The sequence below is a fragment of the Ceratotherium simum genome, chromosome X (assembly GCF_057802395.1).
Source record: "Ceratotherium simum simum isolate JZ-2026a chromosome X, ASM5780239v1, whole genome shotgun sequence".
NCBI lineage: Eukaryota > Metazoa > Chordata > Mammalia > Perissodactyla > Rhinocerotidae > Ceratotherium > Ceratotherium simum.
In genome coordinates this window covers 19,556,678-19,569,255 of record NC_141940.1, presented here as the reverse complement: position 1 = coordinate 19,569,255, position 12,578 = coordinate 19,556,678, and positions in this window count along the sequence as shown.

The window sequence follows — 12,578 nt, the reverse complement described above, 5'->3', positions numbered from 1 at the left end:
AGATTCTCTCCCTAGGGAGTTTGAATTTGGGACTCAGGGATTCTGATGAGTCCTGGTGTTTTTGATTAAACTGAGAATATGTTAACCTAAGCATTGCTAGGGCCAACAGAAAGCTCAGAGAAACAAAGAAAGTTGTTCTGAACAGAGAAGAATGAAGCAGATGTGCAAAGAGAAATGGCTGTAGTGTTAAGAGAAATTGCAGGGAAAAAATCAGGATGTTGGCATTTACTACTTACTTCCTGTTGCTTTCACCAAAGTTCTACAAGACAGGAATTAATTCAAACTAAAACTTAAGATGTCTGCAAGTAGATATAGAAAGAAATACAGCATTTTTAAGATAAGTGCTTTCTGCCTATCTAAAGTGACCAATTGTCCCGTAATTTAGAGCCTTACAGGATTGAAAAAACCGATGGCTTCTGTATCTCAAAACTGAAGCTGGCGCAATCAGTGGCAAAGAATTGGCAACCATAGCAGAAGATACAATTGGTGGTCTAGGCCTTTCTCAAGTAGGTTCTGTTAAAAGTTCTCTGCCAGACCAAGGGGGAAAACCCACTGACAATGATCTAATTACGAGTGATGTCTCATTAACCAACATTATTTTAGGGCTAGGAGAATGGGTAGAGTGCAGAGATGAGTAGATAAAAAAGGGACGCATACACCCAAAAAAAAGATAAAAAAGGAAACACAATAAAACATAAGAATAGGGCCTGGGAAAATCCAGATCCCCAGGTATCCCCCAAGCACCTACTCCTATCAAAAGGCGGGCCAATACCTCATATGCATCTTAAAAGACAAAAGAAGATTAGCTGTGCCTCCCCTACCCAAAGATGACTTTGTAATGACCCCGGTGAAAAGCCAAGATAGAGATCATTTAATTGAGGCACTAGGGGGCCTGGGCAGAGTCCTAAGGCCTGTTGCTAAAAGACAGAAATACCTAAGCTAGGGTGAATATTCAAGGACATGAGTCGACAACATCTCTTCCTTTGACTACCACTTCATAAAATAGAATTTAAATCTAATCTATTGTAGTAGAATGTAGAATTCTAGTTGCCTACCCCAACACCTATTTTCTCCCTCTTTAGTAACAGTTTCCCAATTTTTGTCTGGGAACATTGCCGTTTGGAATAAAAGACTAGACTACATTTCCCAACTTCCCTTACTGTTAGGCACGGCCATGCCTTTAAGCTCTGGTCAATGAGACATAGGCAATAGTGTTTTGTGGGCCTTCTGAGAAGTCCCCTTAGAAGGGAGGAGACATGCCCTTCTTCACCTTTCCCCATCTTACTTCCTGGAATGTGGATATGATAGCTGGCCATATCAGTCATCTTGGGCCATGAGGATGAAGGTCATACTCTAGGGATGCTGGAGCAGAGAGCTAAAAGGAAGCTGTGTACTTCATACTAGCTCTGCACAATTTACTTCTAGACTTATTTTATGAAAGAAATAAATAAGCTTCGATCTTAGATAGGTCACTGTTATTTTGGGTTTTTATCTTACAGGAAACTAAATTTAATGCTACGTGACATATCTACTAATTTTAAGGAAGTGTGTTGCCAGAGAAAAGCCAAGCCTGGCCAAAAAATCAAACGTCTATGATTTTTAACCCCTAAGGCAATTCTCAAGTCACTGAACTCACATCTACAGGAATTGGGTTGCTGAAATGATGTAGTCTCCAGAAGGGTAAACCTCTTTAACGACCCTTTCAGGAGTGGCCAAGTAGGAAAATGGACAAGGGAGATGCTCTGAGAAGATGAGACATCCAGCTGGGTTGACCAAGAACTCACTCTATTGCTGGGTCAAGGAGTTCTTGCTATTCATGTATGTGGTACATAAATTGGTATGATATCGATGGGTAATCTTTGTGTATTGTATCCATTTTTTCCATTTCCAAATGGGAAGTTTTATTTATTTTATCCTGTTTTCCCTCCAATATTAGACATTGGGTGTTTTGGATGGGGTCAAATGTATCATTTACCTATAGATGTGAGACCATGGGGAGCTACATCAAGACCAGTCCAAGATGACTGTGAATCACTGAAAGGTCTCGAGCTTAAAGTTGGGTGCACTTAGGATACAAAAATTTGGATTGTCTCTCTGCATAGAAGGCATGAGTACATTTTTATTTGTATATGGTATAGTGGCATTATATTAGTTTAAGACCTTTTGTAAACTGGGCAGGCTATCAAGTTCATATCTTGTTTTTGTCTGTCCAACACACATTCCCAACTGTTCTGGGAAACAGCACTTTGGTTTTCCTTTGAGGGACCAGCTCTCCCTCTCTCTTTCAATCCACCAAGTTTGCTGAAAGATGTCTCATTCCCTGGTTCAGATAGTAGGTGCATAAACTCTAACCTGGCTAATTAGAATGTTCTATCCCCTACCTTTAGGAATGAGCATGTGATCTAAGCTGGCGTAATCATGCACCGAAAACTAGGCCAATGAATCAGCCCTTGGAATTATGCTGGAACTATTGGGAATGGTGCACTCTCTTCTTCTGTATTGCTAATCTAGTTAGATGCAGATACGGACCTTTCAATGATAAACACAGAGGAAGTCAGAGCTGAGAAAAGGAGAGTGGCAGATTCCTAACCTCACAGTCTGAGCACCAGCATACAGCTGTGCCTGAAGCCAAACCATCCATGGATCTTTCGACTATTTGACCTAATATATGTCTTTCTTTCTTAAACCAGCTTTATGTTGAATTCTGTCACTTGTAACCTGAAGAGCTCTGACAAGTAGACTCCCATATCCTTATAATGCAATCCTGCCTCCATTTTACTTATACTAGGGATCATTTACTGATGGTAGCTTGTGTTGTTTCTCATTTCTATAGGTATTTTTCCCTCCCATATCACAAGGGTAGCCAATGATTTATTCTTCCTTGTCCTATCTGCTTTTGAGCCACAAATGAGAAGCCAACTCCCATTCCATTTGTTGATGCTGTTTGTTTTTAAGCATTGCCTTATTTAAGGAATTATTCCGGATAGTCTCAAAGGGGTAAGGAATAGAGGTGAAAGCTTGGGAATGGAAAAGAAAGACAGAAAAAGCAAAATGGGAGAGAGGTTTGGAAAACCTCCTGGGAGACCTAGAAGACTAAACAGAAAGAAGGACATTCAATTAGAAAGCGATTGCTATTTTGTTCTGCACACTGTACCGTCTCAGTGCTCTGGGGGGTATGGCAGAACCTCAGAAGGAAACGATTGGGTGGTACAATGAGGGAGGCTGATCCTTAGGAACTGTAGCTCCCATTCTTGCACGTGGAATTCTTGTGTCCAAGCTTGGAATAGAAGTAGCAGTGTTGTCTGCTTTTTTTTACAATTGTGGAAAAATATATGTAACATAAAATTTGCCATCTTAAGATGAATAGATAAAGAAAATGTGGTGTATATATACAATGGAATATGATTCGGCCGTAAATAAGAAAAATCCTGCCATTTGCAACAACATGAATGGACCTTGAGGGCATTATGTTAAGTGAAAAAAGTCACACAGAGAAAGACACTGTATGATCTCACTTATATATGGAATTTAAATACATTGAGTTCATAGAAACAGAGAGTAGAATGGTGGTTACTAGGGACTGAGGGGCGGGGGAGGGGGGGGGTTGGTCAAACTTTCAGTTATAAGGTGAATAAGTTCTAGGGATGTAATGTACAGCATGGTAACTATAGTTAATACTGTATTATATACTTGAAAGTTGCTATGAGAGTAGAGCTTTAATGTTCTCACCACAACAATGAAAACAACAACAAAATGGTAATTATGTGAGATGAAGGATGTGTTAACTAACCTTATTGTGGTAAACATTTAGCAATATATATGTGTATCAACTGAGTTTCTCAACACAATAGCAGAGATTCTCGTCTTAAATACTATCTTCAGCTAAAGACAAAGGAGGATGTTGGAGGTGGGTGGTGTTTTGGGATTTCAGAGGGGAAGAAGACAATTTACAAGAAGAGGGAAATGTAAATGTTTGTCAGACAATGCTTTGCAGGGCCACCTATAGAGAATGTGGCTGGAGAGACAGGAATTATAGTAATCAAGAGTATGTAGATTTAAGTCTTCTTCCTCCTCCTGATAAGAGTTTTCACAGATAAGGTCATCCCCCCCTATTCCCACTACAGAGACAGAGATACCTTTACAAATGTAAATATTTGGTAAACAGAACTTTGTTAAGAATGGGCTTAGTGAGGACCCTGCCAGTCTGTCTACACCCAGAGCTAAATTCCTTTAGGCAGTTTAGGGGAGGTCAAATGTCCATCAGAGACAATAATGAAGGTAAAGAGATATTTCAGGTTGGCCAATTTTGATCTCCCACAGTCCCGCCTTTGAAACTTAAAGTTTCACAGTCCTTTTGAAACTTAAAGAAGTTTCATAGTCCAGAAGCTGAGTTGGTAGACTGTTCCATCTCACTGAACACTTTTCTTAGTCCTAATAATAGATCAGTTCAATTAAGTTCATTTTAGAAGGTGGTGATGCAGGCGGGCTCCCAAAGTTAGGCCTTATATATTGTGGAAGTAAGCAATCAAGTATTTAATAAGAAGCATTTCTATGGAAACAAAAGAAAAACCAGGTTAATGGTTGGGGCAAATTGTAAACCAGTTCCTGAGCCCAAGGGGTAGTCAGTCAAGAAGATTTCTAGATGTCAGAGTCAAAGCATCTTTTATAGCTTAAATGTCCCTGATGATGTCATCAGGTAGTCAGGTACCTTCCTGAGTGGCTTACATTAGCAACAGACATGAATCTCTCTTAAGTTTATATCAAGTCCACCAGCTTCAGTTTGCAAAGCTTCAGGAAAAAGGGCAGGTTCAGTTCTCAGTGATTTCAAATGAAAATGATGGGGAAAAAATCAAAACCGTTAGTTAGGAGATCTGTAGCCAGATATTTCAGGGGACTAGAAGAAATCAGGATCCAGTCCAGTCAATAGAAATAAGACAAAAACCTGCAAGACTATTAACAAAACTAGGATCTAATACCTGCAAATGTATATTATAGTTTACATTGAAATAATTTCTCTCTCTAAAATCACCCTCATTTTTATTAAAGATAGCCAAATTAAGACTAACTACTTTGCAATATAAGTTTAGTTTTAATAAATTTGGCCGAATTATTTACATAAGTACAGGAAGAATAGCCATTGATCATATAAGCTCTTTTAAATCTGCTTTGCTGGAACTTTTTTTATAAGGAATCGCAGATTGAACTTCAAAGGCCTCTCGAGGCCAGGAAAGCCAAGCCAAGGACTTTGTCATCAGACTTCGCCTGTAATACCTACAGATTTGGGTGAATTTCTCTCTTCTGGAGGTTTCCCGAAAATATTTCGAGGTTCCTTGTACCTGCCAGATAAGTGACATTCTTTACTTATCCAGTAAGTGCTGCTTGGAACATAAGGTACCAGGCCAATATTTCCATGTGGCTTTATTCCATCAGGTCCAATCTTTGTCTCTCAGAAGCTGTATGGTTATATTGCAAATATGATGTTCCAATCACAGCCTTGGTAATATAACCAGTGTTTCCAATTGTGTCCTGTTATAAGGAGAACAGATTCTTGTTGAACTTATGCAAATAACTATATTGCCGTGAAATAAGAATATTTACTTACTAAGAGTTTTCAAATTCTGGAGGGATCAGGTAGAGAGAAAAAGATAAATATTTCAATTTTGCTTACAAAAGTATCATTTACCAAATTGTCATAAGTCATAGTTAGCTCAGGAGAACAGAGAAAAAATTTCTTTAAATCTGAAAAAAACAAAACATTAAAAAAATGAGCAATATTTCAAATGAAAAAAATCATGAAAATTATAATCATCCTTATCAATTCATTCAGTCCTGTGTAATCCATTCTTGATCCTGATCTTTTTGTTAGCAGCTTCGTGAAGTCATCAGTCTCTCCATCAGAGTTCTGTAATTTCTTATCAAGTTCAGTTTTATGATCAGAAAGTTTGTCAGAAACCTGTATTCCAGAGTAAATGTTAGAGTACTTTCCAGGAATTTTTCTGAAGATGAAACATATTTTGTAAAAGCATTAGAGCAGAGAAATAAGTCTGTAAACACCAAGACCTCAAAATGGCAATTGACAAAGAAATTTGGTTAATTTTGTGACATACAACACTTTAAAATAATAACCAGAATTATGACTGATAAATAGGACAGATCAGAATTTCAGTAATGTTATACAATTTTAAAATGCCTATATCAATAACATTTACCCACACAATACCACCTAAGAAGGTTTATCATAAACACTTGATCAAGTAGGAAACAATGCTCACTATGAAATAGTCAAGGGCAGACAGAGTTAAAATAGTAAAAAAAACCTTAATAGAGAGACCTCAGTCCATTTGAACATAGGAAATTATTTTAACAAAACATAGATTTTCTGTCTTTTAGGTAGACTTACTCAATGGTAAAGAAAAACCTTTTATAGCCTCTTTATCAAGTTCAAGAAAATTATTCTTTTAAGAGAAAGGAGACCAAATTTTAATTTTGCACCAGCTTACTTTTGACATTAAAACTTATTTACTTAATTGGATTTAGTTTTAATCTTAGCCAACTTGACCATGTATAAAACTCCTTTTCCAGAATTTTTCTTCCACAAACCTTCTGTAACTTTCATTTTACCTTCAGAATCTGTTTCATGCCTTCCTTTCTTCTCTTCTAGTACTTTGAGACAAATTTATCTTTCTTAACTAACCAAACAAAATATTTCCATTATTTGTACCTTCTTTACTATATATATCTTAGTTTCCTTGTATACAGTGCTGTTTTCCTTATTAATTTTTAGTAACTTTAATCACATATTAGAATTTTTAACCCTTAGAAACCTTAATTTCTAAGTAAAAACTAAGTAATTATAAACTTTCTTTTACAGTAGTATTCTGTGGCTTGAAAAATTTATAAACACTTCATAATTTCTAGAAACATGTTACTTTATAGTACAATCTTTTAATAAAACACAAGACATGTTTACCAATAGAACCAAAAAACCCTTTTGTTTTCCTGTAATAAGCCAAAAGTAGACAAACCTGTATTTAGCAATCAATGTCTAATATCTTATCTTATTTGGAAATGATCTAGATACTCAATGAATTTTTATCTTAAAATTTAGCAAAACTCTAAAGTTTTAAGTCACCAAAAAGTTTGGAAGCTGTAACCACCATAATACATAATTATTGTTAAAAGTTCACCCAAGTTCATCTTTTTCACATCTATTTAGTTACTTGTTCCCAATAATTATTTAGATCACCTACAACACTTCCTAAGACATTAGATAAAATTAGCCAACATTTAAGTTATTTTTGTTAACCAGTTCTGTAATAGAAATAACATCAGGTTTTCTATAAAATTTCACGTAAATTTCATCACCTCTTATATCTCTAAACATAGTTTTCATTAGGACTATTATCAATAGGTCTTGGTCTTATAATTTTGGACAAGGGAAGCATTCCCAGTCAGACATTTTAAAATATACTCAGGCAAAGTTGATGTAACCTCTTTATATAAAATTAGCTCAAACATTCCAACCTTTATAATCCTACAGTTTTACATTTTCTCAGTTTAATTGTAACCTGAGTCAGGGTCTTAAGGTTAGTCAAATTTTTCCCTTCTTTTTTTCTTGGCCTTTTCTTAGGTGCCAATAATACAATTTTGTGAGAGCTCTCAAAAATTTTTTTTCCCCAATTTAGAAGTTTTTCCAATTTAAATGATCCATCGTCTGGCCATATGGATGAGTAGGATCTTAACCTTAACAGCAACTCATCCCAAGCTTTAACTATGGACGCAAGAGGCATCTCCAAAAGAGATCCAGAGAATTCACTTCCCAAAATAAGAAAGCACAACAAGAGATGACAAAGGCCCCTTATACAAAAGGGACCCCTTAAGACAAACTTCCATGAGAGTAGGCACAGCTGGACAAAGAGAGTTTCTCGGAACCCCAGTCTGTACGACTGGCCGCCAAGGATGTACACTGGTATGTACATCCTCCAGATTGTGGAGACCAGAAAGGTCACAAAGCAAGCTCTCAAGATATAGAACAAGACAAAAGCCCAGATGACAGGCTTATAGAGATGCCTGTGTAAATGACAAAAAGAGAGACAGAGACAAAGACTATTTCTGGGAGGAAAAGGATCAATTATCCAATGGGTACCCAACCGGATCTAAGAGTCACTGAGTCCAAGAAGCTAATTTCACCAATATTTTCTCCTGTTAATCTAAATTTAGAAAGAGAAAACTCACCACTCTCACTTCCATTGGACCCCGCAGGCAGAGATCTGGGAGACTGACATGGTAAGAACTTTCACTTCCTGCTGGCTCTCGTCAGGGTCCGGGATCTCTCCACTGCAGTCATCCAGGAGTGAGCAGTGTCCAGCCAGTGAAATTTTTGCCCCACACTGGGTGCCAAAACTGTTGGGGAAGAGGGAGAATCCCCCTCTGCTCTTCCCCCCAAGGTTCTTACGGCTGGCTAAATAATTAAAAAGACAGGTTAGCAGGAGAAAATAATACCAAGTTTAATAACATGTATACATGGGAGAAACCAGGGAAACTGAGTTTCTCAACACAATAGCAGAGATTCTCGTCTTAAATACTATCTTCAGCTAAAGACAAAGGAGGATGTTGGAGGTGGGTGGTGTTTTGGGATTTCAGAGGGGAAGAAGACAATTTACATGAAGAGGGAAATGTAAATGTTTGTCAGACAATGCTTTGCAGGGCCACCTATAGAGAATGTGGCTGGAGAGACAGGAATTACAGTAATCAAGAGTATGTAGATTTAAGTCTTCTTCTTCCTCCTGATAAGAGTTTTCACAGATAACGTCAACCCCCCATCTTCCCACTACACAGAGGGAGACACCTTTACAAATGTAAATATTTGGTAAACAGAACTTTGTTAAGAATGGGCTTAGTGAGGACCCTGCCAGTCTGTCTACACCCAGAGTTAAATTCCTTTAGGCAGTTTGGGGGAGGTCAAATGTCCATCAGAGAAAATAATCAAGGCAAAGAGATATTTCAGGGTGGCCAATTTTGATCTCCCACAGTAGCCAGGCAAAAAGGGGGAGGGTGTACATTCCAGGCAGAAAGGAAACCATGGACAATGGTTCACAGGCATGAAACAGCAGGGCGTGTGCTGGAAACTACAAGTATTTACATGCTGTTGAAGTAGCATGTCCAAAGCAGGCAGTGGCAAGAGAAGAACCTAGAGAAGTAGACAGGGACCAAATCATGCCAGGTGTTATAGGCTATCGTAAGTATATTTAGACTTTATCCTGAGAGGTATGGGGTGTCATTGAAAGGTCTTAAGCAGAGGAGTTACATAGTCAAACTTGTGGTTTAGATCATAGCTTCCCAAACTTTTTTCATATTACATCATAGTATTCATAGCATGATAACCTTTGTATGGCCTTCTGGGGTAGGTAGACTTGTAGCTGCATGCTGCTGGAGACTACAGGCCCAGGCTTTCGCTGCCCCAGGCCTAAATCAGCTGTCCCAAGAACTAAGATTGGGAAGGTGTTTTAGATAGAGCATTCTGACAGTCATGTGAAGAACAGATTAGAGGAAAACAGCACTGGAGGTGGGGTGTCAAGTTAAACTAACCAGGTATAGTAGATATAGAGAAAATAACTAGGAGATAGAATTGACAGGACTTGATAGACTGTGTATAGAGGGTGGGGATGAGAAGTCAAAGGTGATTCCCAGGTCTCTTGCTTGGACAACTGGATGGAGGAGTGGCATATTTCAGAGGGAAGATGATGAGTTTAAGGCTGGATGTAAATATTTGAGTTTCTTTGAGGTGAGTGGCCAGAGATGCCCAAGAGATTATGTCCTCATTGGCCCTATTGGCTATGGAGAATTGAGCTGCATGGACCAAGGATCTAGTTCAGTGTGGAGATTCTTATAGCTTTAAAAGGAGCCATGGGAGTGACCGTACTAGAGATCCACCTCTTTGAAGTTTCCCAGTCCATAGCCTCAAAGCGGCAACCTTTCATATGTACCACGTGACTCCATTTGTTTTGGCCACAACTAAATGTAACAGGGATGAACATTTGACTCACCAATAAAATTCTCTCTTCTGAGAATCAGGCATGAATCCCAGTGATTGAGCCAATTGTTTGTGGGGAACCAAGCTTGAAGGTCAAATTGATTAATCATTCTCAGATTGTGTCCCCAGATTATCAGAATCATTTGGGAACTTGTTAGAAATGCTAATTCTCATACTTAATCCCATATCTACTGAATCAGAGACCCTTGAGTGGGTCCAGCAATCTATGTTTTACAAGCTTCCGGGTACTTTTGGTGCAGGCTATCACTGATGTAGACTCTTAGGATAAGACTACCATTTTGCAAATAGCCCTGATCAATCACCTGCGTGCTGATAAGTAAGCAGAGAAAGCTGGTTTGCAGAAAGAAGCAGGAGACTGGAGGAGAGAGAGGCAGACAGCGAGACAGAGAGGAGAAACACGCTACCTGATAAGTTTCTAGCTCCATGACGCCCAGTTGTTCTTTCTGCCATTGGAATTTGTGAAATTTCCCTGCATCATTACATAAATCCCTTTTATTTGAGATTTTCTTCTTTACAACAAAAGTGCCCTGATTTCTTAGTTGATTGTTTCTCCAAAAATCTATTATGCATTTACTATGTGGCTACTGTTTGAAGCATCATAAAGGATATCAAGACCAACTAGACCTGGTTCTTGCCCTTGAGAAGCCCAGTTTAATGGAGGGGGCAGAAAGCCAATATAGGAGAGGTGGCCACTGAGCTTTGAGATTATCTAGTAAGCACTAAATAAATACCAGCTGCATCTCAGTGGAAGAGTTGACAATTGATGAATACACTGAATGATGAGTTTCCAAAGAAGAGGAGGAAGAAGAGGGGAAGGTGTTCCAAGTGGAGAGAAAAACAGCACAAAGATATGGGAAACCATGGTATGGATCTGGGAAACGGTGAGTGGTGTAAGGGCAAATACAAATTAAAAATAAGAGGCTTAATTCTCCTTGTTGAAAATAAGGGAGGAGACTTCTCCCCCACCCCCTCCCTTTTCTTTCAAAATTTCTTTCTCTGTCCTCTTTGTATGTAAATCTTTATAATGGCTACATAAGCCTCCCACTAATCTCACAATTCTGGAATGTTTCCTCAAGGACCTGGGAGCCATGTCTTAGAAATGCAAACATAAAGGACATAGAGCCCCATCTCTCAGTTCCGTAGGAGAGGGAGAGCCTAGCTTCCCTGGGCATCCTTCTCCAATCTGCAAAACCATCTCCTGTGGTAAAGGTGTGAGAAGTTTGTTTCTCCTGTAGATAAAGTCAACACAGGTGGCCTCCCCAATTATGATAAAGTTAGGATGAACTATGAATGACAAAAGGTGCTGTCAAGCCTCTTACTCGAGGACGAGTTGTTTATCATCTTGAAAACGTGTGTAACGGGTTGTATCTGCTTGGCTATATGAGGAGATGAGATTCCTTTTTGTCTTTGCATTCTCTTAGTGGATTACCTGTGATGCGCATCCCATTCTGGTTTAATGTGTATTCAATAATAAAAGTGTTTTCTTTCACTCCTAGCTTTGTGGAGAGGATTTGGGGGTTGGAAGAAGATCTAGTTTTTAATTATATTTTTCTAACAGTGGTTTGGCTTCTCTGGAGTGTACAGGTTACAGAAGGCAGGGGGAAGAATGAAGCTAGAGGGCAAGCCTAAGGCTAGAGCATGAGAGATTATCGAAGATTTTTAGTCAGGGAAGTGAAATAATCATTTTTGACTGTAGAAAAATGACCCTGGCAGTAATGTGGAGGGTGGATTGGATGGGAGAAGGGTCAAGTGGCATAACACTGAATGTGGACACAATAATAATTTAAAATACTATTTAAAGCTTTTCTTAGTCTGTTATTACTCAAAGGTTATTCTTAGACTGACCTTTGCCTAAGCCCACTAACAATATCTGGAAGATATTTTTATTTTTACCACTGCGTAAAATTTATCTAGGATGTGGGGAGTAGAGAACAACAATAGTGGGTGTGGCTGCATGTCAGACACTCCTTGGCCATCTTTTCATTCTGAATGGTTTGGGTGCTCCTCTGGCCCCACAATCTCATCCCAATGACTCTTGAGGTCCCAAACATCTTCAGCATCGAGAATATCTCTGATGGTGTCCATCAGGAGAAGAGAGTTGCTTATTACAGTGGTCTCTACCATTGGCTGGTGCTCAGTTTATGGTAAACATTTTCTTGATATTCAGTGAGGTCCTGTACACCAATCAAATTAGGGTGTGACTGTTAGTGCAAATGCCTCATTTATTAGCAGCCCCTACCTGGAGGCCCAAATTGTGACCGCTGATTGCCTGGATTCCTGTGAGTTCAGGTTTTCCTAGTATAACAACCCATGAATGAATTTCTTTACTGTGGGACTTTATGAACAGAAATTGAGAAGAACCAAAACACTTTGAATGAACTACACATACATTTATTAAATAGTTAACAAAGGCACATCAATAACCACTTACAATATATATGTATATATACTTAACATAGATATGATTCTCTCTCAACTGCCAATTTCCCCAACAAAGAATCATTCACTTCTTCAGGTCATGAAG